Raw genomic sequence first — 26,638 nt, 5'->3', positions numbered from 1 at the left:
GTAATCAAGACAGTGTGGTGTTTGTGAAAGAACAAGGAAACTGAAAATCTGTCACATTTTGAAAGACATTATGAAGACGCGACAATCCAATGTAATGTGAGATCCTGGATTGGGTTCTGGAACAGATAACAGACATTTCAGAATATGATGACATTTTCATAAGGCTCACAGTCCTCTGAATAGCATTGCAGCAATGCAAATTAGTTAGTTTGGACATATGTGGCACATAATGTAAGACGTTACCTTTAGAGAAAGCTGGTGGAGGGTATGAGACCTGTACTGTCTCTACCGTCATTGAATCTCTTTGGTAAACACATAATTATTTTAAAACAAAAAGTTAAAATAAAAAAGAAGTGAGATGCCTGGCCTGCAATCACAAAATGAATTGGAAATAGCATAAAGCAGAGTGCTCTAGAAACGTTGACAGTTGGCCGGGCGTGGTGGCTCACGCCTGTAATCCCAGCACTTTGGGAGGCTGAGGTGGGAGGATCACCTGAGGTCAGGAATTCGAGACCAACATGGCAAAACCCTGTCCCTACTAAAAATACAAAAATTAGCTGAGTGTGGTTGCGGGCGCCTGTAATCCCAGCTACTAGGGAAGCTGAGGCAGGAGAATCCCTTGAACCTGGGAAGTGGAGGTTGCAGTGAGCTGAGATTGTGTCACTGAGCTCCAGCCTGGGTGACAAGAGCAAAATTCCTTCTCAAAAAAAAAAAAAAAAAAAAGAAAAGAAAAGTTGACAGTTGCTATATTGTTATCATCATCATCATCATCATCTTAGCAACCGTCCTTCCCCACCTAGCAGCACTTTGGGTATTTCTCTGCACCTGTGTCTCTTCTATGGGGTCCTGGCCCTCTCAAGGCCCTGATGCCTCCTTGTCCCCTTCCCCACCCACCTTGTTCCCCAAGTCTTCTGGCCCCACACCTCCTGTCCCCAGGGAGGCTGCTGGGCCAGTGGCTGAAGGAGGGGCAGCCACACTCACTGGTGATCTCCTGCCCCAAGTGTCTGTGCCCTGACATGGCCTGGCCAGAGCCGGTTAGAGTGCAGCCAGCAGGGCACTGCAGGGGTTAAAGAAGGCCATGGCTGGCAGAGGGGGCCCACTGCTGGCTGACTCCGGGAAGGAGGTGGTGCACTGCTGGCCCGCCTCCTGGGCTGGTCTGGGTGGGAACCCCACTAGTAGAGCCCTCTGCTCAGTTGTTCCCAGCAGTGGCCCTGGGACCAGCTCTGCTCCTTGCACCCTGCTCCCTGCTTGGACACAGGCTCACTTGCTTCCTTCTTCTGGCAAACCAGCTTCTTGCCAGCCACAGCTGCTACTCCCACCACCAGCCACCACTCCTGTCCTGGGAATCCCTTGTCCCAGACACCCACCTCATTCAGTGGCTCCTCTACAGGAAAGGTAAGTGAGTGAGTGGGGCTGGCAGGCCCGGCAAGGTTAGGGTTCAAAGCACTGTCTCCATCTCCACTCTAAAGCATGGGCCCTGCTCTCTTGCCCTTAGGCATAGCCTGGCGGGAGCGCCCCCTGCACCTTCCCCAGCACAAGCCCTTACTCCTTCCTCACCCCTCTGGGCAGAAATGGCCAATCAAGGTGGTTAATGAACAGACTGAAGCTGCCTCCCCCTGCCCCTCCCTCTCCCCCCACCCCCCATCTCCTTCTCCGACTCTGATGCCCTGCCTGCAGTGGGCCAGGGAGAGGGCTGAGTGGGGCCATGACTAATTTTGGATAAAGGACGACGTGGAGATGGCTTGGGTGTGGGTGAGAAGGAGTGGAAGGACGTTGAAAATGGCCCCTCTCATCTCACAAAGATGAGATGATTCTCCACCTGTTCCCAGGCTGGAGAATCCATATGGGGCTGACCTCAGTGTCTGTCCCCCAATCCCCAATCCAGAACTTGCGCTAGGACTGCCTGCCCAGATGTTTTAGGCTGGCTACTGTTCTAGACGAAGAAACGGGATCAGGGTGATGAAGGGGGACCTGGAGAAGCCTGCTGTGCTTCAAGGCTGGGCTCCCTACAGGGGAGGGGATGGGGTTAGGGGACAGGATGGGTGCTGGGTGGGGAGGAGCTGGAGGGGGAGGACAGGCAAGCAGGCGGTTGTGGGATGGGAATAGGAGGGGGACCTGGAAACCAGGGTGCCAGGGTCTTTGGGCACAGGGGCTTCTCTTCTGGAAGCCCCAGTTGTCCCTTCAGCATGGCACCAGTGGGGAAGGTGTAGGGGGAGCACCCTCTCTTCCCCTCCTAAAGCTGCCTGGGGTGGGTAAAGATCATGGTGGCTCAGACTTGGCCTCAAGTTGCACCTTCCCCTGCCAATTGGTGGCCACTCCTGTCTCCCCCACTCCAGCTCTCCCCAGACCTCAGTACTTGCTATAGCTGGGGCACCCCCTGCCTGAAACCTCTGGCCCAGGGTTGTGGGAGGGAGCGAGGGAAGATGTGGATTGAGATGGAGAGGTGGGTGGGAGAGCCCCGAATGGGATCAGCGCTGGAGACCCAACTTGGGGTTGGCTTGGACTCTGCTGCCCATGGAGGGCAGGGAGTTGGAGAGGAGTGGGCTGGTCCAGGCTGGGGAGGGTCTCGGCCAGTCTGGCTGACCACCAGAGCTGGAAGCCAGCACTGGAACCAGGAGCTGAGGGTTCTTGGTGGTGGAGGAGGCAACCTGGGGACCCTCTGCTTCCAGGCGCCTGGCCTTGAGCCCTTCTGGCTCTGCTTCGCCATCCCTTATCCCATACTTCTTCACCCTTCACTTTCTGCAAAACTCCAGTGCAGAATTTCCCAGGGAGATGGCGGTGTCCAGGAAGTATAAGTACAGCGAATCTGGTGGCCAGGTGGAGTGGGGCTGGGGTGGGGTGCTTATGGGTTCATGGAAGATACTATTGTTTTGTGACCAACTTCTGGCCTCTGATGGGCTGTGGCTGAAGTCTTGGAGTTTGGGGACGCTCGGGCTCCTGTTTCTACCCAGATAGGGGCAGGAATCAAGAGAGGTCAGAAAGGACTTTTGTTTGGTTGAAGGAAGAGGAGACTCAGAGGTGGAAGCTTGGCTCAGGTGAAGGAAGAGATTCCTAGGGACCTTGCCTTATGGGCTGACGTGTAAGGTAGTGAGCTTATTTTGTCTAATACAGCACTTGCAGGGGCCCCACCTCCCTGCTAGTTTTGGGGAACTGAGCCTGATGCTCTGTCCTCACACTGTGCCTCTCCCTCACACCCATGACTCAGCACCTACCAGGTCCGCCCCCAGCTGCTTCCTGCAAAGGTTCTGAGGTTCTTCCTATTCCTCTTGGCCTACTCTGCCCCTTGCCTGCTGGTCAATCCCTGAGGGCTGGAGCATGCCCCTATGAACATTAGTTTTTGTGTGGGCATAGCTTTCAATTCTCTTGGGTATCTCCCTAGGATGGGGGTTGCTGGTTCATGTGGTAACTCTGTGTTTAACTTTTTCGAGCAACTGCTAAACTGTTTTCCAAAGCAGCTGCACCATCTTACATTCCCACCTGCAATGTGGGAGACTTCTGACTTTTCCAGTTCCTCACCCACATTGTTCTTGGGCATCTTTTTCTGAGTGTGCCCAGCTTTTTCTCAGTGTGCCCAGCCTGGTGAGTGTGAAGTGGGTTCTGGGACCTTTAACTTTCCGGTTTTTCTCTGTCACTGGGTTCCATTTTGGGGGTAGGTTATGGACTTGGAGCTGGTTGGTGGTAGGATGGTCATCCCTTACTCTAAGGCAATGGCCGGAGGGTGATCTATTTTGTGGTTCGGGAAAAAGCTAATTAGGGAGTTGGATTGCTTTAGTTGACTTCTTCTTTGAGAAACTGGGATAACATTTTTGAATGGCTTCAGCCCACCCTCTACACCCAGGCTTCCCCAGAGCAGGATCTCTCCTGTCCCTGTAGCAAGGGCAGAGCCAGCAGAGATGGACTGAATGAGAAGAACAGGGGAGTCAGGGCTGGATGGAGGCACACACGTGCAGGACAGGAAGGGTCCCCTGCAGGGCTGGACAGCCACCAAGCAAGGGTAGTGCAGCTCCTGTCTTCTCTGCTTCCTGCCGCTGTTCTCTCTTATTGGGGTGCGGGCTGGCTGTGTCTGCTCATCCTGCATGGCAGCACATGGCTGCTCAGAGCTCCCCAAATAACCTGTTAGGTTTCCACCCACGGGGAGAATCAGGCAGCCCACTTGCTTATCATTTTTTATTTATTTTTATTTTATGTTATGTTCTTTTATTTTTTTGAGACAGAGTCTTGCTCTGTCGCCCAGGCTGGAGTACAGCGGTGCCATCTCGGCTCACTGCAACCCCTGCCTCCCGGGTTCAAGCAATTGTCCTGCCTCAGCCTCCCAGGTAGCTGAGACTACAGGTGCACGCCACCAGGCCCGGCTAATTTTTTGTAGTTTAGTAGAGATGGGGTCTCACCGTGTTGCCCAGGCTGGTCACGAACTCCTGAGCTCAGGCAATCCACCTGCCTCTGGCTCCCAGAGTGCTGGGATTACAGGCATGAGCCACCGCGCCCCGCCGCTTATCACTTTTTTTTTTTTTTTTTTGAGACAGAGTCTCGCTGTGTCTCCCAAGCTGGAGTGCAGTAGTGCGATCTCAGCTCACTGCAAGCCCTGCCTCTCGGCTTCACGCCATTCTCCTGTCTCAACCTACCGAGTAGCTGGAACTACAGGCGCCCGCCACCACACCTGGCTAATTTTTTTTTTAAATATTTTTAGTAGAGATGGGGTTTCACCGTGTTACCCAGGATGGTTTCAATCTCCTGACCTCGTGATCCACCTGCCTCGGCCTCCCAAAGTGCTGGGATTACAGGCGTGAGCCACCGCGCCTGGTCCTCTTATCATTTTTAATATACTTTTCCAAACTACACGCACATTCCCAGAGCAGGCCTCCTTCTACCCAAAAGAGAAATGCTGGGCCTTACTAATTAACTGAAGCTTCTCCTAGCTCGAGCCTTCCAAAACTCCATGCTACTGTTCAAACCGTTTTCCAGAGCACTTCTTTCAAAATACCTTTCAGAAGGGTGCACAAAGAGATTCGTCCCTCACCTTTATAGTCAAACCTTGATCTTTTTTGAGGGTACAACCCCATTGGAGTGGCTGCTTAGTCCCCTGATTACAAGAACTGAGTGGCATCTCATGTTTCTGAACATTAAACCCAGCCTCGACAGCTGAAGGTGCTCACCACTGAGGGATCCAAGTAGGATTGAGTGTCTTGTAGTTATTATCCACAGGGAACATTCTACAAAGTTTTGGGAGACTGTGATGTCATGGGAAATGCTAAGAATATGTGTCCAGCATGGAAGGGAACCAGTATGGAAGTCTTTTGATAAATTGTGGCATTTATCACTAACACTGCCTCAAAACTTTAGACTACCTGCCATATACAAATTAGAGGTGAAAATTACTTCCACGTAACATACAAGCCAACACAAAGAATCCTATCCCAGTTTCTTGGGTGGATAGGCAAGAATCTGGGTAAGGTTTATTGTGCAATAATCCTCTTCTCTCTTCTATAGGCCAGGATTTAAGTTTACCTCAAAAATGGAAAATTTTGGCTGGGAAAATTACATGTGGGAAGACGTCTTCAGTGGAGATTTTAGTAATTACAGTTTCAGCTATGGCCCTACCCCTTCTCTACTAGATTCTGCCCCATGTTGGCCAGAATCCCTAGAAATCAATTATGTTTTGATCATCATCTATGCCCTGATGTTTCTACTGAATCTGATGTGAAACTCCCGCTGATGCTGGTCATCTTATTCAGCTGAGTCAGCCACTGTCACTGATGTCTACCTGCTGAACCTGGCCTTGGCTGACCTGTTCTTTGCCCTGACCTTGCCCATCTTGGCTGCCTCCAAGATGAATGGCTGGATTTTTGGCACAATCTGTGCCAGGTGGTCTAGCTCCTGAAGGAAGTCAGCTTCTACAGTGGTATTCTACTACTGGCCTGCCGCAGCATGGACTGTTACCTGGCCATTGTCTATGCCACACGCACACTGACCCAGCAGCGCCACTTGGTCAAGTTCATATGTTTGGGTGTGTGGACCCTGCTCCTGTTACTGTCCCTGCCCATCTTACTTTTCCGAAGGACCATCTACCCACCCTATGTTAGCCCAGTCTGCTATGAGGACATGGGCAACAATACAGCAAACTGGTGGATGCTGTTACGGATCCTGCCCCAGTCCTTTGGCTTCATCGTGCTGCTGCTGACCATGCTGTTCTGCTACAGATTCACCCTGCATACGCTGTTTAAGGCCCATATGGGGCAGAAGCACAGGGCCATGCGGGTCATCTTTGCTGTCGTCCTCATCTTCCTGCTTTGCTGGCTGCCCTACAACCTGGTCCTGCTGGCAGACACCCTCATGAGAACCCAGATGACCAATGAGACCTGTGAGCGCTGCAATGACATCAACCAGGCCCTGGATGCCACCGAGATTCTGGGCATCCTTCACTGGCCAGAAGTTTCGCCATGGACTCCTCAAGATTCTAGTCATACATGGCTTGATCAGCAAGGACTCCCTGCCCAAAGACATCAGGCCTTCCTTTGTTGGCTCTTCTTCAGGGCACACTTCCACTACTCTCTAAGACCTCCTGCCTAAGTGCAGTCCCGTGGAGTTCCTCCCTTCTCTTCACAGTCGCATTCCAAGCCTCATGTCCACTGATTCTTCTTGGTCTTGGTGTTAGTGCAGCCCCCATTGTGGTCACAGGAAGCAGAGGAGGCCACGTTCTTACTAGTTTCCCTTGCATGGTTTAGAAAGCTTGCCCTGGTGCCTCACCCCTTGCCATAATTACTATGTCACTTGCTGGAGCTCTGTCCATCCTGCCCTTGAGCTCATGGCACTCTGTGTTCTAAGAAGTGAAAGTCTACACTCCAGTGAGACAGCTCTGCATACTCATTAGGATGGCTAGTGTCAGAAGAAAGAAAATCATAAAATAGAAGGTGTCCACAAAGATGCAGAGAAAGTGGAATTCTCAAGCATCGCGAGCGGGAATGTAAAATGGTGTGGCCACTGTGGAAGACAGTATGGCAGCTTTCCTCAAAACATCAGAGATAGAATTACCACATGATCCCGCAATTCCACTTCTAGGAATTGACCCACAAGAAGTGAAAGCAGGGACTTGAACCCATATTTGTACACCAATATTCATAGCAGCTTATTCACAAGACCCAAAAGGCAGAAACAACCCAAATGTTCATCAATGAATGAATGAATGGCTAAACAAGATGTGATGTGTACAATGTTCATCAATGAATGAATGGCTAAGCAAAATGTGGTATGTACATAACGAAGTATCCTTCAGCCTGAAAGAGGAATGAAGTACTCATACATGTTACAACACGGACGAACCTTGAAAACTTTATGCTAAGTGAAATAAGCCAGACATAAACAGATAAATAGTGTATGATTCCACTTACATGAGGTACTGAGAGTGAACAAATTCACAGAGACAGAAAGCAGAACAGTGATTACCAGGGACTGAGGGGAGGGGAGCATGGGGAGTGATGGTTTAATGGGCACAGAGTTTATGTTTGGGATGTTGAAAAAGTTGTAAAGATAAACAGTAGTGATAGTTGTACAACAATGTCTGAGTACTTAATGCCACTAAACTGTACACTTAAATGTCTAAAATGGTAAAATTTTATGTATATTTTACCTCAAGTAAAAAGAAAACACCTTGGCCCCCAAAGGTACTTTTGCCAAAGAACCAAGGCTGGAATTTCTTGCTAAATGAGATCATTAAATGTCTTTCATTGCTTAAACCACTTTTGTGTGTTTATTTTGTTTCTTCCAACCAAAAGCTTCCAAACTGCTACAGAGAAGTGGGGCAAGAGTGAGCAGAGGTCTTGGGTGAGAGTCTTTACAAGAAGTAAATCTCTTTGTTATTTGTTGTGTCGTAGAGAGAAGGTCTATCCTTCTCCATCCATAGAGATGGAGCCCAGCCTTGCCATCCCCTCACCCCCAACCTAAGCTTCCTGCTGTAGACCACGCATCATGGAAAAAAATGTGTTCTGGGATGCTCTAGGGCATCTCATATCCTTGGGTGAAGCAGTAGTCAGGAGTGTCAGGGGTGGGACTTAGAAGGTGCAGAGAGTTGAGTAAGTTCACCAAATCCCCCTGATCAGGTAGCAGAAAGGCAGAGAGCTCTTCCAGGGCAGCCAGCAGCACCCACTTTGAGTGTCCCTCCCTCTCTCTCTCTCCCCCACAAGCACACACCCATCATATGGTGGTGTCTGGCACCTTGCGCTGACCTTCCTGAGCTGAAGCAGAATGAAACTGCTGCTCCAATTCCTGCTTCCAGATCTCACATACAAGGTTCCTTCTGGCCCCCCACTGACCTGGAAATGTGAAAGGAAGAGAATTTGGGGAAACACAGTTCTATCTTATCATGCTGACTCAGTACAAATCCCTCCACACAAACTTATGTGCAAACTCTAAGGAAAAAGAACGGTTCCCACAAAGGTTCAGGTGATGTTTATTAAAGGGTCGGGGAAGGGAGAAGCACATTGGGGCTTTTGAAGGCACTGATAATGCCCTCTTTCCTCACCCACATGATAGATGCTTGGGATTTAGTGTATTATTATTCCTTAGGCTATAAACATAAGTTTCTCTAAACTTGTAGTATGTATGCTATTCACAATGAAAATGTTTTAAAACGTTAAAATAAAGGAAAAGCTAAGGAGAAAGTGATCAGAAGAACACAGGGGCAATTCGGGTCATTTTGAGGACCCACTGCACAGAGTGGAGTGCAGGCTTTTGCATCTTGTAATTTTGGAGTGAGAATTCACCAGATTAGAAGAAGATACTTTTATGCATTGCTGGTTGTAGATAAATAGGTACAAGCTTTAGAGAAAGCAATTTGATGATCTCTCTTTTAATGCACACAATCTCTGATTCAGGAATTATACTACTACAAACCTATCCTACAGAAATACCCGCTTAGTTGGCCAAATGTGAACAGACCATTCATTGCAGCCTTATTTACAAAAATCAGAGATTAGAAGCAACCCAAATGTTTATCAATAGGGAATTCATTAGTTACACTCTGAAGTTGCAGCCACACCATGGAATACTGTGAATGCAGTAGTTTAAGGTCAAAGCTAAAAACATTCTGCTAAGTGGAAGAAGCCAGAACAGAACCACATGTTATATGATTCCATTTGCCTAAAATGTTTCCTGAAAAGGCAAATCTGCAGAGACTGAAAGCAGATGACTGGTTGCCTGGGCCTGGGGTTGGGAACACAGATTGATTATAAATAGTCAGAACGGTTCTTTTTGGGGTGATAGAAGTAACCTGTGGCGATGGTTTTACAGCTCTGTTAGTTTACTAAAAACATTGGATTGTATCCTTAAAACAGGTGGGTCTTATAGTTGGTAAATTACACCTGAATAAAACTGTTTTTAAAAAAGAACCTTAAAAAATTAATGAGTTATGTATATGAGCAGACACAGAAAGTTCTTCAAGAAATAATGTAGAATGAAGGAGGAAGGTAGAACAGCATGTGTAGTAAATGGCTTACCCATTTGTATAAAAAATTATAATATATGTAGATTAATAAAGGTTCAGACAAACGTCTAGGAAGTATCAAAGTCACATAAAATCTAGAGATGAATTTCTAAACAAAACCTTTTATGTGGCAAAACAGAATTACAATTCAGGGTGTGTACACAGACTGGGGTGGTCTTTGCAACAAAGAGAAAGTTGCAGGTTTTATTGGAAAAAGAAATGTTAAGTATTGTTTTGAAAGAAAACTCATTGGCATTAAGCAAAGTTTTTTGGGAATTGACAAGCTCTGATAGGTAGGACAGCGCTGGGTAAAACTAGTCTTGTCTTTTCTTTTCCTTTCTTTTTTTTTTTTTTTTTTTTTGAGAGAGAGTCTCACTCTGTTGCCCAGGCTGGAGTGCAGTGGCACAATTTTGGCTCACTGCAACCTTGGCCTCCCGGGTTCAAGAGATTCGCCTGCCTCAGCCTCCCAAGTAGCTGGGGACTACAGGTGCAAGCCACCATGCCTGGCTAATTTTTAGTAGAGATGGGGTTTCACCATGTTGACCAGGTTTGTCTCAAACTCCTGACCTCAAGTGATCCACCTGCCTCAGCCTCCCAAAATGCTGGGATTACAGGTGTGATTCACCGCGCCTGGCCTGGATAAAACTAGTCTTGAAATCACAGCAGCTACTTGGTAAAACTGGTCTTAAGGTTACAGCAGGTCATTTTGGCAGCTGAACTGTGATGTAATCCCTGGTCAGGCCCTTTGTGCACTGAGTGCTTCTTTCCCCTCTGGACACTCAACTCTAATTTGGTTGTATGTGACAACTGTAATTTATGTAATCAATTTTCATATTTCCACCTGTTGATCAAGATCGTTGTCTGAAAGCATCACTGGGTAACCATCTTGAAGTTAGGCTTCATTGTCCTTCATGCCAGGATAAGCCCATCCCTGTGGTCTTACATTGAGGGGAAAGTACAAGAGTCAGTGTCAGGGACCCGGGCCACATTTGGGCAAGAGAGACCAGAAGTGGGGGAAAAAGCTCTCTCAGGGCAGAGTTGCCTGGAGTTTAGCACCAAGTTCTACCTGATTATTCTGGCAGGCATCAGCAATCATCTTGAAGTGTGGGGCTAACATTATCCTGTTGGGAGAACTGGCTTTGCAAAGATTAGACAGGCAATAAAAGCAGAGCTTACAGAGCAGAATACAAAAAAAAAAAAAAAAAAAAAAAAAAAACCCAGCAACAATATAATAAATCCAATTTGTACAATGGTTTTGAACCAAAAGCCCAAGCCTCAAGGCAACCAACTAGGCAAATCAAATTGAGACCTGTTGCAGCCATTGTGTAGCATTCCGTGAGTGGGCTGAATTAAAGCAGAGAGTGTCAACTCTAGAAAAGGGACAATTCGAACAAAAATTCGTGCTGGGATATTGCCAAAGATACTCTCCAGGTGGACTGAAGGATTTTTTTAGGTCAAATTCTGTCAAGTTACCCATAGCAGTATCTAATTTGTGAAATTTTAATGATAGCATTATCCTGTGAAGTGGAAAAGGTAGTCAATGAGAGGGATAGGAGTCGTATTACCATATGGAGTTGTATTTTGACGGTCTTGGGAAAAGCTGCCTATAGCATGAAGTTGCCAGTTTTGTAGTTCAAATATCTCTGATGATGGCATTGTGGCGGGGATGGTTGGTGAACTCTCTGTGTGGACCCATATATCAGGCATGAGTCTTGTTCCTTGAAATGTATATTAAGTTGTTTAGTTTTAGTTTAGGGCTTTAGGAAAAAGTAATTTCCTGCTTAGTAATTCCATGGGGGAAAATTGGATCACAGGAACCCAGAAGAATTTAAGATACAGTCCATTCTACAGACAGATAATAAAAAATCGAAAACAATGCACTGGACTACAATACAAAAGCAATAACAAGTGTATTCTAGACATCCCAATTTTTACTGAAGATAATCAGAGTAACACCAAATTTAGTTTTATCAGGTTTGGCCTGATTATTTATGTAAGTATAGTAAAAACAGTGATTGAATCTTAGATTGTATTTTTTTTTTTTTTTGAGACAGGGTCTTGCCCTGTTGCCCAGGCTGGAGTGCAGTGGCACGATCTCGGCTCACTGCAACCTCCACTTCCTGGGCTCAAGCAATTCTCCAGTCTCAGCCTCCTGTGTAGCTGGGACTACAGGTGCCCACCATGACGCCTGGCTGATTTTCGTATTTTTAGTAGAGATGGGGTTTCATCATGTTTCTCAGGCTGGTCTCGAACTCCTGAGTTCAGGTGATCTGCCTGCCTCAGCCTCCCAAAGTGCTGGGATTACAGGCATGAGCCAATGTGCCTGGCCTTGTATCTTCTTCTTATTATTTTTTTAATTTTGAGACTAGGAAGTCAAATTAAGGCAGGCTTCTGATTTTAGCTGCAGTACCCGGAAATAAGTTAAAATATGATAACTTCATCTAACCCTGATAATATAATTAACATTTTAAATTGCATCGTGCTATAAAGGAAACAGAATTTTATTGAACTTATGTGAATAACTATATTGTCACAAAATAAAAAGTACTCACAGATAATTTCCAAATTTTAGAAAGATCAAGTAGGAAGAATAAGTAAATGTTTTCACCTTTGTTCATGAAAATTTGCCTCACCAAATTGTTGTTAAACTACAGATAGCTTAAGAGAGAAACTTTTCTTAAATCTGGAAAACAAGACATATAAGTAAAGAACCAACAATATTTCAAATGATATAAAAATCATAATTTGTATCAGTTATTCAATTTCATGTAATCAATTTTTATTCTGCTTGATTTTGATTAGCAGTTTTATGAACCTATCAGTTTTTCTCGTTAGAGTTTTAGAAATGTTATCTATTTAGTCCACTGATCTTTTTTTTTTTTTTGAGACAGAGTCTCACTCTGTCGCCCAGGCTGGAGGGCAGTCGTGTGATCTTGGCTCACTGCAACCTCCACTTCCTAGGTTCAAACAACTCTTCAGCTTCAGCCCCCTGAGTAGCTGATATTACAGGTGCACGCCACAACAACTGGCTAATTTTTGTATTTTCAGTAGAGCTTGGGTTTTGCTATTTGGCCAGGCTGGTCTCGAGCACCTGGCCTCGACCTCCCAAAGTGTTGGAACTACAGACATGAGCCATCATGCCAGACCCTAATCCGTGATCTTAAAGTAATTAAAAACCTGTATTTAAGAGTACTTGTAAGAGTCTTATGAATCTGATTGCAGATGCCTTTAGAGAAGAATCAACACAGTATGATAAAAACTTAGAGTAGCCATGCTTGAAATCTGATGAAAGTTCAACATTTGAAAAGGAATTCTGTCATTTGTATTGCAAACAGCATTTTAAGACAAAAACGAGAATCATGACTGACAGCATCACACCAGGACCATCAGACTTTTATAAATTTCATATAATCTTTAGAAGATGAAGATTTCTGTCAGTAACATCCACATGAATATAACTTAAAAGATGTTTAGGCCAGGTGCAGTGTCTCAGGCTTGCCATTCCAGCACTTTGGGAGGCCAAGGCAGGTGGATTTCTTGAGCTCAGGAGTTGGAGACCAGCCTGGGCAATGTGGCAAAACCCAGTCTGCACAAAAAAATTACAAAAATTAGCCATGTGCGGCCACGCGCGGTGGCTCACGCCTGTAATCCCAGCACTTCGGGAGGCCGAGGCAGGCGGATCACGAAGTCAGGAGATCGAGACCACGGTGAAACCCCGTCTCTACTAAAAATACAAAAAAATTAGCCGGGCGTGGTGGCAGACGCCTGTAGTCCCAGCTACTCGGGAGGCTGAGGCAGGAGAATGGCATGAACCCGGGAGGTGGAGCTTGCAGTGAGTCGAGATCATACCACTGCACTCCAGCCTGGGCAACAGAGCAAGACTCCGTCTCAAAAAAAAAAAAAAAAAAAAAATTAGCCAGGTGTGGTGGTGCATGCCTGTAGTCTGAGCTACTTAGGAAGCTGAGGTAGGAGGATTTCTTTAGCCTGGAAGGTTGAGGCTTCAGTGAGCCATGTTCATGGCACAGAACTCCAGCCTGGGTGACAAAGGGAGACCCTGTTTCCAAAAAAAAAAAAAAGAGGTTTAATATCATTTTGTTATTTGACAGTGCTTTTCATACAATTAAACATATTAAATAAGCCTCATAAGAGACACATCCTTTGAGACTTTCAGGGGCCCAACTAGAAAATCCCAAAGTCAATGTTAGGTTAAAAAGACTTAAATTAGAATTCTATTTTAGGGAAGTTTGTCAAAGATGTTAAAAGGCTTAAAACATTTAATTAAAATAGAATCATGAGCCAGGCACTGTGTCTTGCACATGTTATCCCAGCTACCTAGGAGGCTGAGGTAGGAGGATTCCTTGAGCTCAGAAGTTTAAGGCTGCCCTAAGCTGTGATCATGCGATTGCACTTGAGCCTGGGTGACAGGGTGAGCCTTATGTTTATGAAATAATAATAACTATAATAATAATAAGTGGAATCAAATGTCATTTTGAAATGACCGTCATTTATTGAATCAGAAGGATAATAAAAATACTTTAAGAGTAAATATAAAATGTTACATAGCTGAGAGAAAAAAAAAACCTTAGACCTGTGTTAGGGATGACTTTCAAAAAAACTTAATATTAGTTTATTAATATTAACAGCACAAAACACAAGAAGTTATCTTTTTTTTAAAAAAAGAAAAGCTAGATAGAGGTCTTGCTATGATGCCTGGGCTGGCCTTGCACCCCTGGACTCAAGCAACTCTCCTGTCTTAGCCTCCTGAGTAGCTGGAACTACAGGTGCTCAATACTGTGTCTGGCAAGAAACTATTTTAAAACTTGAAATCTCTGTTTCTTAGGCAAATTACTTAAAAGGTAAAGAAAAGCCTCCTGCAGTATAACTGCTTGTCTTTATGGGAAACCTATTTGGATAACCTGGAAGGCAAACCTCATACAAAGGTAATTAGACATGGTAAGAGTATGTCCAAGGTTAGGAGTGTATACCATATTATAGGAGAAAAAGGTAAACAAGAAAACCAATACCTTGGGCAACGGAATGCATGGCTTTTAGAAAAAGTAAAAGCGTATGAAATTGTCTGGTTACATAGAACAATTTAGACACAGCAGGAAGAGCTGAGTACTCCAGTGTACTCAGCTGAGTACTCCAGTACACTGAGTCGACTTACACTGGAGGACACGTTGTCCTCCTAGGCCTTTAAGACAAACATTCTGGGTCAGGCCACAAGAGTAGAGTCTGAAATAAAAAAAGAAAAAGCTACAGGAACTGACAAATGTTGAAGGGGACAGTCACCACTTTAGTAAAGAAAAAGATATACCTTTTCAAGGAAGAAGAGCAGAAGGCAGTGACGCATGACCTGTAAGTCACATGTAGTGAGATGTGAAAAAGCCGAACCCCTGAGACATGAATCTGAAAAGCTTTAAGAGGAAAACTCTACCTTGAGAAAGGAAATTATCATTTTGAATGAGGAAGACAGCACTTCTAAGTTAAAATTACGTAGAAAATTTAAAATAGAAAAAAGGTGTAGTTTAGAAGATGACTGAAAATTCAACAGAATTCAGAATTAAACCCCAAACCTCCTGTAATTTTTTTTTGTTGTCGTTGTTTACTAAAAGCAGATCAATATTTTAAGAAAACCTTTCTGGGGGGGACGGGGCGGCTCCGGGGGCACCCACCCCCTCGGCTTCCTCCGGGAGAGGCGGGGGGCAGGAAGCGAGGGTGGGGGCCGCGCCAGGGGCCGTAAACACGGGCCCAGGAAGTGGGGCGGGAAGGGGGGGCGCCGCAGCTGCGCGGCCGCTACCTCCTGGCCGGCCCTTGAGGGTGGTCCAGCCCACGCCTGGGCCTGACCCGGGCCGCCCCCTCCCTACAGGGCTCCTCGCACCTACCCCAGCAACTCAAAGTCACCACCTCGGACTCCTGCGACCACATCAAAGACGAATTTCAGCTACTGCAATCTCAGTATCACAGCCTCAAGCTCGAATGTGACAAGTTGGCCAGTGAGAAGTCGGAGATGCAGCGTCACTATGTGATGTACTACGAGATGTCCTATGGCTTGAACATCGAGATGCACAGATCGTCAAAAGGCTGAACGGGATTTGTGCCCAGGTCCTGCCCTACCTCTCCCAAGAGCAACAGCAGCAGGTCTTGGGAGCCATCGAGAGGGCCAAGCAGGTCACCGCTCCCAAGCTGAACTCTATCATCCGACAGCAGCTCCAAGCCCACCAGCTGTCCCAGCTGCAGGCCCTGGCCCTGCCCTTGACCCCACTGCCCGTGGGGCTGCAGCCGCCTTCACTGCCGGCGGCCAGCGCAGGCACCGGCCTCCTCTCGCTGTCCGCGCTGGGTTCCCAGGCCCAACTCTCCAAGGAAGACAAGGACGGGCACGACGGTGATACCCACCAGGAGGATGATGGCGAGAAGTCGGATTAGCAGGGGGCCGGGACGGGGAGGGTGGGAGGGGGGACAGAGGGGAGACAGAGGCATGGAGAGAAAGGAATGTTTAGCACAAGACACAGCGGAGCTCGGGATTGGCCAAACTCCCATAGTATTTATGGTGGCCGCCGGCGGGGGCCCCAGCGCAGCTTGCAGGCCACCTCTAGCTTTCTTCCTACCCTAGTCCCGGCCTCCCTCCTCCTCCCCTGCAGCCTGGACAGGTGGATACCTGCCCTGACACGTGAGGCAAGCTAAGGCCTGGAGGGTCAGATGGGAGACCAGGTCCCGAGGGAGCAAGACCTCGAGAAGCGCAGCGCCCCCGGCCCTTCCCCCATTTTGAACACGTGTAACTGACAGTCTGCCTGGGCCCCTCGGGACACACGCCACAGCTCTCTCACCCTGGTAATGCATGCACGCAATGCTAGCTGCCCCTTTCCCGCCCTGGGCACCCCGAGTCTCCCCCGACCCCGGGTCCCAGGTATGCTCCCACCTCCATCTGCCCCACTCACCACCTCTGCTAGTTCCAGACGCCTCCATGCCCACCTGGTCCTCTCCCATCACTCACTAAAGGCGGGGCACGAGGGACGAGCTTAGCTGAGCTGGGAGGAGCAGGGTGAGGGTGGGCGACCCAGGATTCACCCTCCCCTTCCCAAATAAAGATGAGGGTACTGAAAAAAAAAAAAAAAAAAAGAAAACCTTTCTGTTTCAAACATAGACCAGTCTCCAGCCCTGTGCCATGGTATCCCTGATGTCAGTGTTTAATTTTTAGAAAACTTAGAAACATTTTTTTAAATCCAGGCAACCTAATCACACACAAAACTCCCTTTACAAAACCATCCTTCATAAACCCTCCCCAGCTTGCTTAGGTCTTCCATTATTTTCTTAAGGTCTCATTACTGCCCTACACTTTTCTGTGTGTGTTTTTTTTTTTAAATATTGGAACAGCCAGTCATTTTATCTTAGGACAAGAATGTTCTCTTTTTCCTGTTATTATGGAAACCACTTAATATTTTTTCTCTTGCAAAAATGAGCTTTTGTATATTTTGTATACAGAATTAATATATTGATTAGAACTTTAATTTTAGAAACCTTAATTTTTAGTAAAAACCCAGGAATAAGTACTTTTCTGAGCTGTTATATATAAACATCCCCTGAATGTATGTTTTATAGTACTTAAAAGCATATTTTTATAGAACAATTTCTAATGTGGTATAGGACATTTTCTTAATAGACCCAAATATCTTTTGTGTTTTTATAATATTTAAGAAGTCAAAAATAAATAAGCTTGAAGTTATGTTTAACAATTAATGTTTCAGCATTTTATCTTATTTAGAAATGGCTCAGGACTGTGATCCCGCACTTTGGGAGGCTGAGGTGGGAGGATTGCTTGGGCCTAGCAGTCTGAGACCAGCCTGGGCAATATTATAAGACTTCATCTCCACAAAAATTAATTTAAAAAATGAAAAAAAAAATTACCTAGCTATTTTATAAATATCTATCACTTACTTTAACATAACTTCAAGATTTTAAATTACATGAAAAGTTTATGTATAAATGTTTATTCCATTTATATATACCTTGTTTTTTATTTACAATAATTTTACCTAGATTACTCTTGAAAACTGAGATATTAGAGCAGGTCATTATTTTAAGTCTTTTTCCTGTCAAAGAAAATCACTAAAGTTTAAATTGTGTTTGATATACAGAAAACAATGGTCATTGCATGTACTCTCATCTGTACATTTGTGCTTAGGTCAAACTCATACTTTTATGATCTTAAAACATCTAGCAGAGACAAATATAACACTGTCTGGCTACCAAACCCAGGCCAAAAAAAATGTGTGGTAATACAGAGAAAGATGTGAACATCCAGCTATAAGGAGGTCATAGAACACGAAATGCTGTGGATTTTGTAGTTTGGCAAGTGGGAGGGAGTGGCACCCAGTGGCTTCTTTCACTCTTGCAGTTCTGTGAGCAGGAGGGAGGGTTATAGCTCTTATTCCCACCTCCCACAGTTTGGTGAGCTAGCCATGAGTGTCACAGCTCTTTTGCTCCTGCAGTTCGGCAAGTGGAAGGGAGGGTTGCAGCTCTTTCACCCCTGTAATCTGTAGCTCATCAAGCCAGCCAGGAGCATCACAGCTCCTTCACTCCTGCCTACTGTAGCTTGGTGAGTTCCGGGTTCTTGTCCTGTGATGAAGAGGAATAAGATATGTGGACACTGGAGCGTGAGTAAGGCGGAGAAGAATTTTATTGAGTGACAGAAGAAAAGCTCTCGGCTGCAGGAGGGGACACTGAAAGTGGGGTAGCCATCTGTGAGGCTGAGTCTGGGATTTTTATGGGCTTAGAATGGAGGAATACTTGCTGATTGGTCCTTAGGTGGCTTTGGAAAAAACACCTTTTGATTGGTTAAAAGACATTATCCAGAAGTAGCCAATCAAGAGAGAGTGGGTGAGATGAGGATAGAAGTTCTCACTCCGGTCATGGACTCTATCCAGAAGTAGCAGCTGGGTTTTCAGGCTTTAAACTGTCCTTGATTTGAAGGTCAGATTTCACCAGGGACCCATCCCTGTCTGACTAGGAATTTGTCTGTCTCCTGTCACTATCACAAGCAGATTCAATTCAAATAAGATTATCTCAAGGCATCTATTCATCAAACTCAAAGATAAAGAAGGTCAAAGATAAAGAAAGGACCTAGCTGGGCACGGTGGCTCATGCCTGTAATCTCAGCACTTTGGGAGGCTGAGGTGGGTGGATCACCTGAGGTCAGGAGTTCGAGACCAGCCTGACCAACAGGGAGAAACCCCATCTCTACTAAAAACACAAAAAATTAGCCGGCTGTGGTGGCGCATGCCTGTAATCCCAGCTACTTGGGAGGCTGAGGCACGAGAATTGCTTGAACCTGGGAGGCGGAGGTTGCGGTGAGCTGAGATCATGCCATTGCACTCCAACCTGGGCAACAAGAGTGAAACTCCATCTAAAAAAAAAAAAAAAGACCTAAAAACAGCAAGAAAAAAGAAGTCAATTAAATATGAAGGGACTCCAATACATCTGGCAGCAGACTTCTTAGTGCAAACTCTACTGGCCAGGATAATGAGATGATATATTCAAAGTGCTGAAGGAAAAAAACTTGCAACCTCAAATATTATATTCAGCAAAATTATCCTTCAAAGATGAAGGAGACATAGAGACTTTCCCAGGCAAAAACATCTGCCAACTCTGGACATGATCCACAAGTGAGCTGCCTGCCCCAGGCCATGGGAAAAAGAAGGTCATTTGAGGAACATTCTAGAATCCCAAGCCTGAGTATCAAGTGATGAGGTCCCAAACCTGCCATTTGGAATGGTGTGGAAACTCAGGGCCAAGAAATTTAGCAACAACAAAAAATGCTGTGAACCATATGACCCAGTAGTGCCCCAGCCAGTACAGCCATGAAACTTCCACCATGTAGATTTCTTTGTAATCAAGGGCAAATGCAAGATTACATGAAAATATGCTCTTCAAAAGATAAATTCATGATTAACTATTACAAAGAACTAACAACCACCAGAATCAACAATCAGCCAACTTAACCCATGGGAGATTTCACAACTGAGGACTAGAGATAATAGAGCAATCTGAATGTGATTTTTAAAATAAGCATGTTTTAAAAATCCAGAGGCATTTTATATTAAGAATGGAGAATTTAATGAACGTGTTTACCTCTGTTTCCTCTCAAAAATCCACTAAAAATGACACTAAAGGCATTTTTTTTTAAAAGGTATAATGCTACAAGGTACAAGGATTAAGAGAAAGTGAAGAAAAGATAACTGATTTAAAAAAAAATAGAAATCAGAAGTAGATGGATAAGTGGTAACTGAGTTTATTAGACCAAAAGTAAAGAGACAGAGACAATAAAGGGAATCAAATAAATCTTTACAAAAACCATAGTATCTTCAGAAACATAAGAAACACTATAAAAACCCTGGAAAACAACCTAGGAAATACCATTTTGGATATAGGAATGAGCAAAGATCTCATGATGAAAACACAAAAAGCAATGGCAACAAAAGCAAAAATTGACAAATGGGATCTAATTAAACCAAAGAGCTTCTGTACAGCAAATGAAACTATCAACAGGGTGAACAGACAATCCGCAGGATTGGAGAAGATTTTTGCAAACTATGCATCTGATGAAGGTCTAATATCCAGCATCTATAAAAAACTTAAACAAATTTACAAGAAAAAACAACCCCATTAAAAAGTAGGCAAAGGACATGAACACTTTTCAAAAGGAGACATACATGTGGCCAGCAATCGTGTAAAAAACCTCAATATCACGATCATTAGAGAAATTCAAATCAAAACCACAGTGAAATACCACTTTAGGGCAAAAAAGACAAAAAATAACAGATGCTGGCAAGGTTGCAGAGAAAAAGGAATGCTTACACACTCTTACTGGGAGTGTAAATTAGTTCAACCAGTATGGAAGACAGTGTGGCAATCCCTCGAAGACCTGAAAGCAGAAATAAATATAAATGCTCATACTATAGAAAAACAGAACTTATAAGTTCGACCCATCAGAAGTAACCAAAAGACTTAAAATTTATAACTGGGAACTTTCCAATAGGATAGACTTCTAGATTAAAATTAAATATGAAAATATACATATAAATTAAATATCTAGATCATTTACATATGAGATAAACTACTAAAATTATTAATCACTAAATAAATGTAAGTTTAAGCTTATGTACTTTAGGCTTATTAAAGAGGAACTGGAGATAATTGGGCGCACTGGTAAGCGTATCCTGTGCTATGGGGAAATAGGATTTAAGCCAATGAAACCACGTACATACTAATTTTCACTAGATATTAAGGCTACTAAGGGTTAAGAATTTTAATTAATACATGTAATTAAAACTACTAAAAACAAAGGATAAATGAAAACAACTGTACACAAATATGTATATGAAAAATGTATTTTAAAAGTGAGATGTATTTTTAATAAGGAAAAGTATAAAATGTATGTGTTTTCCTTAAGAGAAAAAAAGAGTAATTTTGTCTTAAAGCAAGATGACTTATTGATCCAGAATAAAAAAGGAGAAAAAGACTAAGACAAAAAAATGAATAGGTACAGAAAGTTGCAGAAGGTCTATGAAAGAAGAACTTTATTTGTGGTCATAGTACTAAGATTAGATAGATTTTACTTGTAAGTTAAAAAAACTCAGTAATGTACTGGTGCAAAGTTAGAATTAGGTTTTCTCTCTGTTAAAAGGACACATTTTCTTGGAGTATTGGTCTCCCTGTGATTGTGAAAGGTTTTTTTCCTTATCTGTTAAATAATTGGCCTAGAAACACAGATTTTGTGTTTAATCAAGGTAATTTTTGTACATGTTGTCTTTTTAAAAGCCTTTTATTATTGAAGAAAAGTGTAATCTTTTCAATACTAAAAGAGCAAAACTTTTTTTTTTTTTTACCACAATGAAACTTTTTGTGTTTGCCTTTGAAATCATTGCCACTTTGGTATTGTTTCACAGTGACCTGTGTACCTATTTAATCAAGTGTTTTAAACTTTTTGACATTTTTGACAGCTCCCCAAAATCACATTCTAAATTAAGTCTTTTGGACCTCAAATTAACATTGAGAGTTTCCAGAAGGGTCCCTGAAATATGTCAAAAGAATTAATTTTATCTCCGTGTAACAAGAGGGAAGTTAAACTAATTAGACTTATTTGATGTGTTAAATTGCATGAGAGGCACTGCCAAATAATAAGTGATGCTGAACTTTCTCTAAGTTATATTTATCATTGATAAGAGTGTTCTAGAAATTGTATAAAGTTCCCAGAAGTCTCATATTTCCTGGGATAATGTTATCAGTTATAAAACTAATGATTGTCTTATAATGCTCTATTTTTAAGACTAACCAAATTTTCTTCCTGAAAGATTTTGAAAGCAGCTACGACACAACATTGCAAGATATTCATAGAAAATAATTGCTTCAGCAACATGGATGGAACTGGAGAACATGACATTAAGTGAAATAAGACAGGAACCGAAAGTTAAGCACTGCATTGTCTCACGCATATGTGGAAGCTAAAAAAAGTTGAACACATAGAAGTGAAAAGTAGAAGAGAGGTTACTAGAGGCTGGGAAGGGCAGGTGGCAGGGGGAGTAGTGAGAGACTACACTCTCCCTATACAATTATAGGATACACAATTAGGAGGAATAAATTCTAGTGTTCTCTAGCACTGTCCAATGACTATAGTTAACAATAGTATATATTTACAAATAGCTAGAAGAGAGGATATTGAATGTTCCCAACACAAGAAAATGACAAATATTTGAGATGATGGATGTGCTAATTACCCTGATCTGATCACTATACATCGTATACATCAAAACATCACTATGGGCCAGGCGTGGTGGCTCACGCCTGTAATCCCAGCACTTTGGAAGGCCGAGGCGGGAGGATCAAGAGGTCAGGAGATCGAGAACATCTGGCTAACACGGTGAAACCCCGTCTCTACCAAAAATACAAAAAAAATTAGCCGGGCGCCATGGCGGGAGCCTGTAGTCCCAGCTACTCGGGAGGCTGAGGCAGGAGAATGGCACGAACTCAGGAGGCTGAGCTTGCAGTGAGCCAAGATCGCGCCACTGCACTCCAGCCTGGGCAACGGAGTGAGACTCTGCCTAAAAAAAAAAATCACTATGTACCCCATAAATATGTATCATTATTATGTACATATTTGCCAATTTTTAAAAAAGAAGTAGAAAAAAGACTGGAAAGTACAGGTGTCTGATAACTAAGATTATGCTATTGCACTGGGTAAGAAGTTCCAAAACTCTAAGAGAAAACTGATAGTTTCATGAAACTGTTAACAAAATATCAAACAAAACAAAAAAGTTAATTAGATGAGGCTAAATTAACTGATGAGAATGATTATTCATTTTATTACTTTTTGTTAAAATATTGTTGGTTTTTTAAATGTATTGTTTTCTAGATTTAGGGAAAATTTTTCTTTTTTCTTGAGCTGTCAATAACTTACATTAATTGGATAAAATATACTTTGTAAATAGAAAGGGAACATTTATCTTTTTCTTCCTACCTGATGGTTCCAGGATTTGGAAACTCTTCTTAAATATTCTTATATGCAATATGGGTATTTGCACTGGTTCAATAAAAATATACTCTCTTTGTAATAGGACATAAATGGGCAAGTTCTTTGCTTGACATCTTGTCTAGAGAAGTTTTAAAAAGTCTAATCTGAGATTTCTCATGCAGTCAAATATCATATGAAAAAAGCTCAACATCAATGATCATTAGAGAAATGCAAACCAAAACCATAAAAAATAAGACACCACTTGGCACCAGTCAGAATGGCTACTATTAAAAAGTCAAAAAACAACAGATGCTGGCCAGATTGGGGAGAAAAAGGAACACTTATATACCGTTAATGGGTGTGTAAATTAGTTCAACCAATGTGGAAGACAATGTGGTGATTCCTCAAAGACCGAAAAACACAAATACAATTCTACCCAGCAATTCCATTACTGGGTATACGCCCAAAGGAATAGAAATCCTTCCATTATAAAGACACAGCTACACATATGTTCATTGCAGCACTATTCATAATAGCAAAGACATAGAATCAACCAAATTCCCATCAATGGTAGACTGGATAAAGAAAATGTGGTACATATACACTGTGGAATACTATGCAGCCATAAAAAAGAATGAGATCATGTACTCTGCAGGAAAATGGATAGACTGGAGGCTATTATCCTTAACAAACTAATGCAGGAACAGAAACCTAAATATTGATGTTCTCACTTATAAGTGGGAGCTGAAAGATGAGAACACATGGACACACAGAGAGGAACAACACACACTGGGGTTTATCAGAGGGTGGAGGGTGGGAGGAGAAAGAAAAAGGATCAGGAAAAATAACCAATGGGTACTAGGTTTAATATCTGGGTGACAAAATAATCTGTACAACAATCCCCCATGACACAAGTTTACCTATGTAACAAACCTGCACATGTACCCTGAACTTAAAATAAAAGTTAACATAAAAAAAAATCTGATCTGAGATTTCTCATTACAGCTAAGATTGACTAATACAAAGACAATAAAGCACCTTGGAGAGTATCATATTTTATAGCATATATAGAATTATTATTCTTGCATTTACATACATATTCAGGTCAAGTTTCATGAAACTGATGGCAGCAGTGGCTCATCTGGCCACTGCGGAAACACCGGCTGCAGCGAGGAGGTGCAGCCTGGGCCTTCTGCTCCATGGAGCAGGCAGGAGCCCCACTCCTGGGTGCCATAGCAGCTGCCCAAGCCTAGCTGTAGATCCTGGCATCTCTGTGCTTTGGAGGCCCCAGAAGGCCTCCCTGACCCTTGCAGGCTCAGAAGTGCCTGCTCCTGCTGCCTGGTCTCTCCCCACTCCCGGTGCCTACTCTGATCATGGAGTAAGTTTGCATCTGAGCCTGGGCACTCTTATAGCTCTGCTGGGTGGGTGGACGCTCAGAGCAGTACTGGGACACCAGTCCCCTGCCTCCTCAGCCCCCTTCTGGACTTTAGGCACTGACAAGCATGGGAGGGAAGCTGAGATGGGGCTGAGGGCAGCTCAGCACTGGCCTGCAGGTGCCCCTTCGTGTGAGCAGCCTGGATGCCATGGTTGGTGGCAGGAGGCAGACAGGCTTCTGAGAGGAAGGTGGTGGGTCCCTGGTGAAGCCCCACCTTCAAAGTCTGGGGGCTGGGCTGCCAGTCCTGTGGACCAGAGGTGGAGCTTGTGGTGTTTTTTCTTGTGCCCACCCGTGGCTGCTGATGGACCAATCAGCATGCACTTCCCCCATCTGAAGACAATACATACCCCAGACTCAGCCAGAGGAGAGCAGATGTGGGGACGACCAGTTGCAGAGAGGAGCTACCCTCTCCAGGGCCTCATCTCTGCTGAGAACTGCAGAAGTTGGGTCGACCAGCTGCAGAGAGGACCTACTCTGTCTGCTGAGAGCTGAACAGATGTTGGGATGACCAGCTACAGAGAGGAGATACCCTCTCTGCTGAGAGCAGAACAGATGTTGGGATGAACAGCTGCAGAGAGGAGCTACCTTCTCCAGGGCCTCGTTTCTGCTGAGAGCTGCAGACAACTGGATGACCAGCTGCAGAGAGGAGCTATCCTCTTCAGGGCCTCCTGTCTGCTGAGAGTGGCAGATGACCAAATGACCAGCTGTAGAGAAGACCTACCCTCTCTCCTGAGAGTTGAACACTCACTGGGATGACTTGCCTACAGAGAGGAGCCACCCATTCCAGGGCCTCCTCTCTGCTGAGAGCTGAAGACTCAATGAGACAACCTGCCTACAGGAAGGAGCTACCCTACTGCAGGTCTCCTCTGAGCTGTTCTAACATGCAATAAACTTTCTCTTCGTCTTGCTCACTCTCCACTTGTCTGCCTACCTCATTCTCCCTGGATGCAAGACCAAAACTTGGGCAAAGGCGCCACTGGCCACAGAGGTTTCCAGCCAGAAAAGCAACACTCCAATCACAAAACTAGATTTGCTTTGTAGAAACAAAATAATTGTGATTATTTTTGGTAAAAATAGGAGTGACTATAATAAAGATTGTATTTCAGTAGAAAACTGTAACACAGCCATTATCAAATTCTGGTCCTGTTCTTTTCTTTGAAGTTTTATCTCCCTATAAACTAGATTGAGTCTTGATTTTTCCTGGTTTCACTAAAAATTAAAACTGCTCCTTTCCCAAGCCCTTCAAGCTGAAGCTGGATGATTTTAGCTTCAGAAAAATCACTACAACAGATCATATATGAACAACTTTCATGCTTGCTGCTATGGGGATCACTTGGAGAGTTTACCAGAACACCCAACAACATAACCAGAGACATTCAAACTACAAATGAGGTAAATCCATCAGACTGCAGCTGGCATCCTCATTTCATCTTCTGAAGATGCTTTAAACTCAAATCTAGAAATCTCAACTAACTAGCCTCTGGACTAAAAAACTAAGACAATAGTTTGCTCGAAATATTAACTTCTGTTTTTCTTTTGTTTTCATGGATACATACCCTGAGTTCTCTTCAAGCTATGTAACTTAACAAGAAAAACTTATGCTCATATTGATAAGAAATGGTGTTTCTATGTTAACAAATCAGAAATAGTTGCCCCAAAATTAAAGACCTTAAGAAACTAATATAAGCTTTTTTTTTTTTTTTTTTTTAAATCAGGTACTACCTCCTTTATTGATTTATTTAGTTGATGAAATTCTGGAAACTTTGCTCCAGGGAATTTTTCAGTCCTTGGATATTATTCTCCTGATTGTCGTTGCCTTTATATCCCGAGTGTGTTGTAGTCTCTCATGTGGTGGTTCCCACCAGCCACTCACTCATCAAATGATTGCCATCAAGGATTAGACAACTTGGATAAGTCAACAGCCCAACTACTCAAGCCTACAAAGACTATGCAATTTTGGATAGTGCTGACTATGTGATTTTTACGTCCCAGGGTAGCTGTTGATGATAATGGCATCTACAGGACTCTTTGTTCCAGTGACTACATCAGTAGCAGTAACTGAGAATAACGCTATACTGCTTGCTCATACTCTTAGCTTGCTGAAAGGATGACCAAAAAGGGAAAATTGTTAAAGTAAATTAAAATTGAGATCAGGGCTCAGGAATCCCTGAGAAGACAAAACCAGGTAGGCCTTATAAATTACCTCAAGCTTGCTTGATTT

The 26,638-nt window shown here is 43.8% G+C and overlaps 2 pseudogenes; both read left to right on the top strand.

Moving 5' to 3' along the window:
• The first annotated feature begins 1,295 nt into the window (after positions 1–1,295).
• LOC129031983 (C-X-C chemokine receptor type 2-like) lies at positions 1,296–6,553 on the top strand (annotated as a pseudogene).
• Positions 6,554–15,259: 8,706 nt separating this feature from the next.
• LOC129031984 (TLE family member 5-like) lies at positions 15,260–16,580 on the top strand (annotated as a pseudogene).
• Positions 16,581–26,638: the final 10,058 nt, after the last annotated feature.

This window comes from Pongo pygmaeus, chromosome 11, assembly GCF_028885625.2.
Source record: "Pongo pygmaeus isolate AG05252 chromosome 11, NHGRI_mPonPyg2-v2.0_pri, whole genome shotgun sequence".
NCBI classification, from domain to species: domain Eukaryota; kingdom Metazoa; phylum Chordata; class Mammalia; order Primates; family Hominidae; genus Pongo; species Pongo pygmaeus.
Note: the sequence above shows the minus strand (reverse complement) of the source record. Positions and strands in the feature narration are given on the sequence as shown.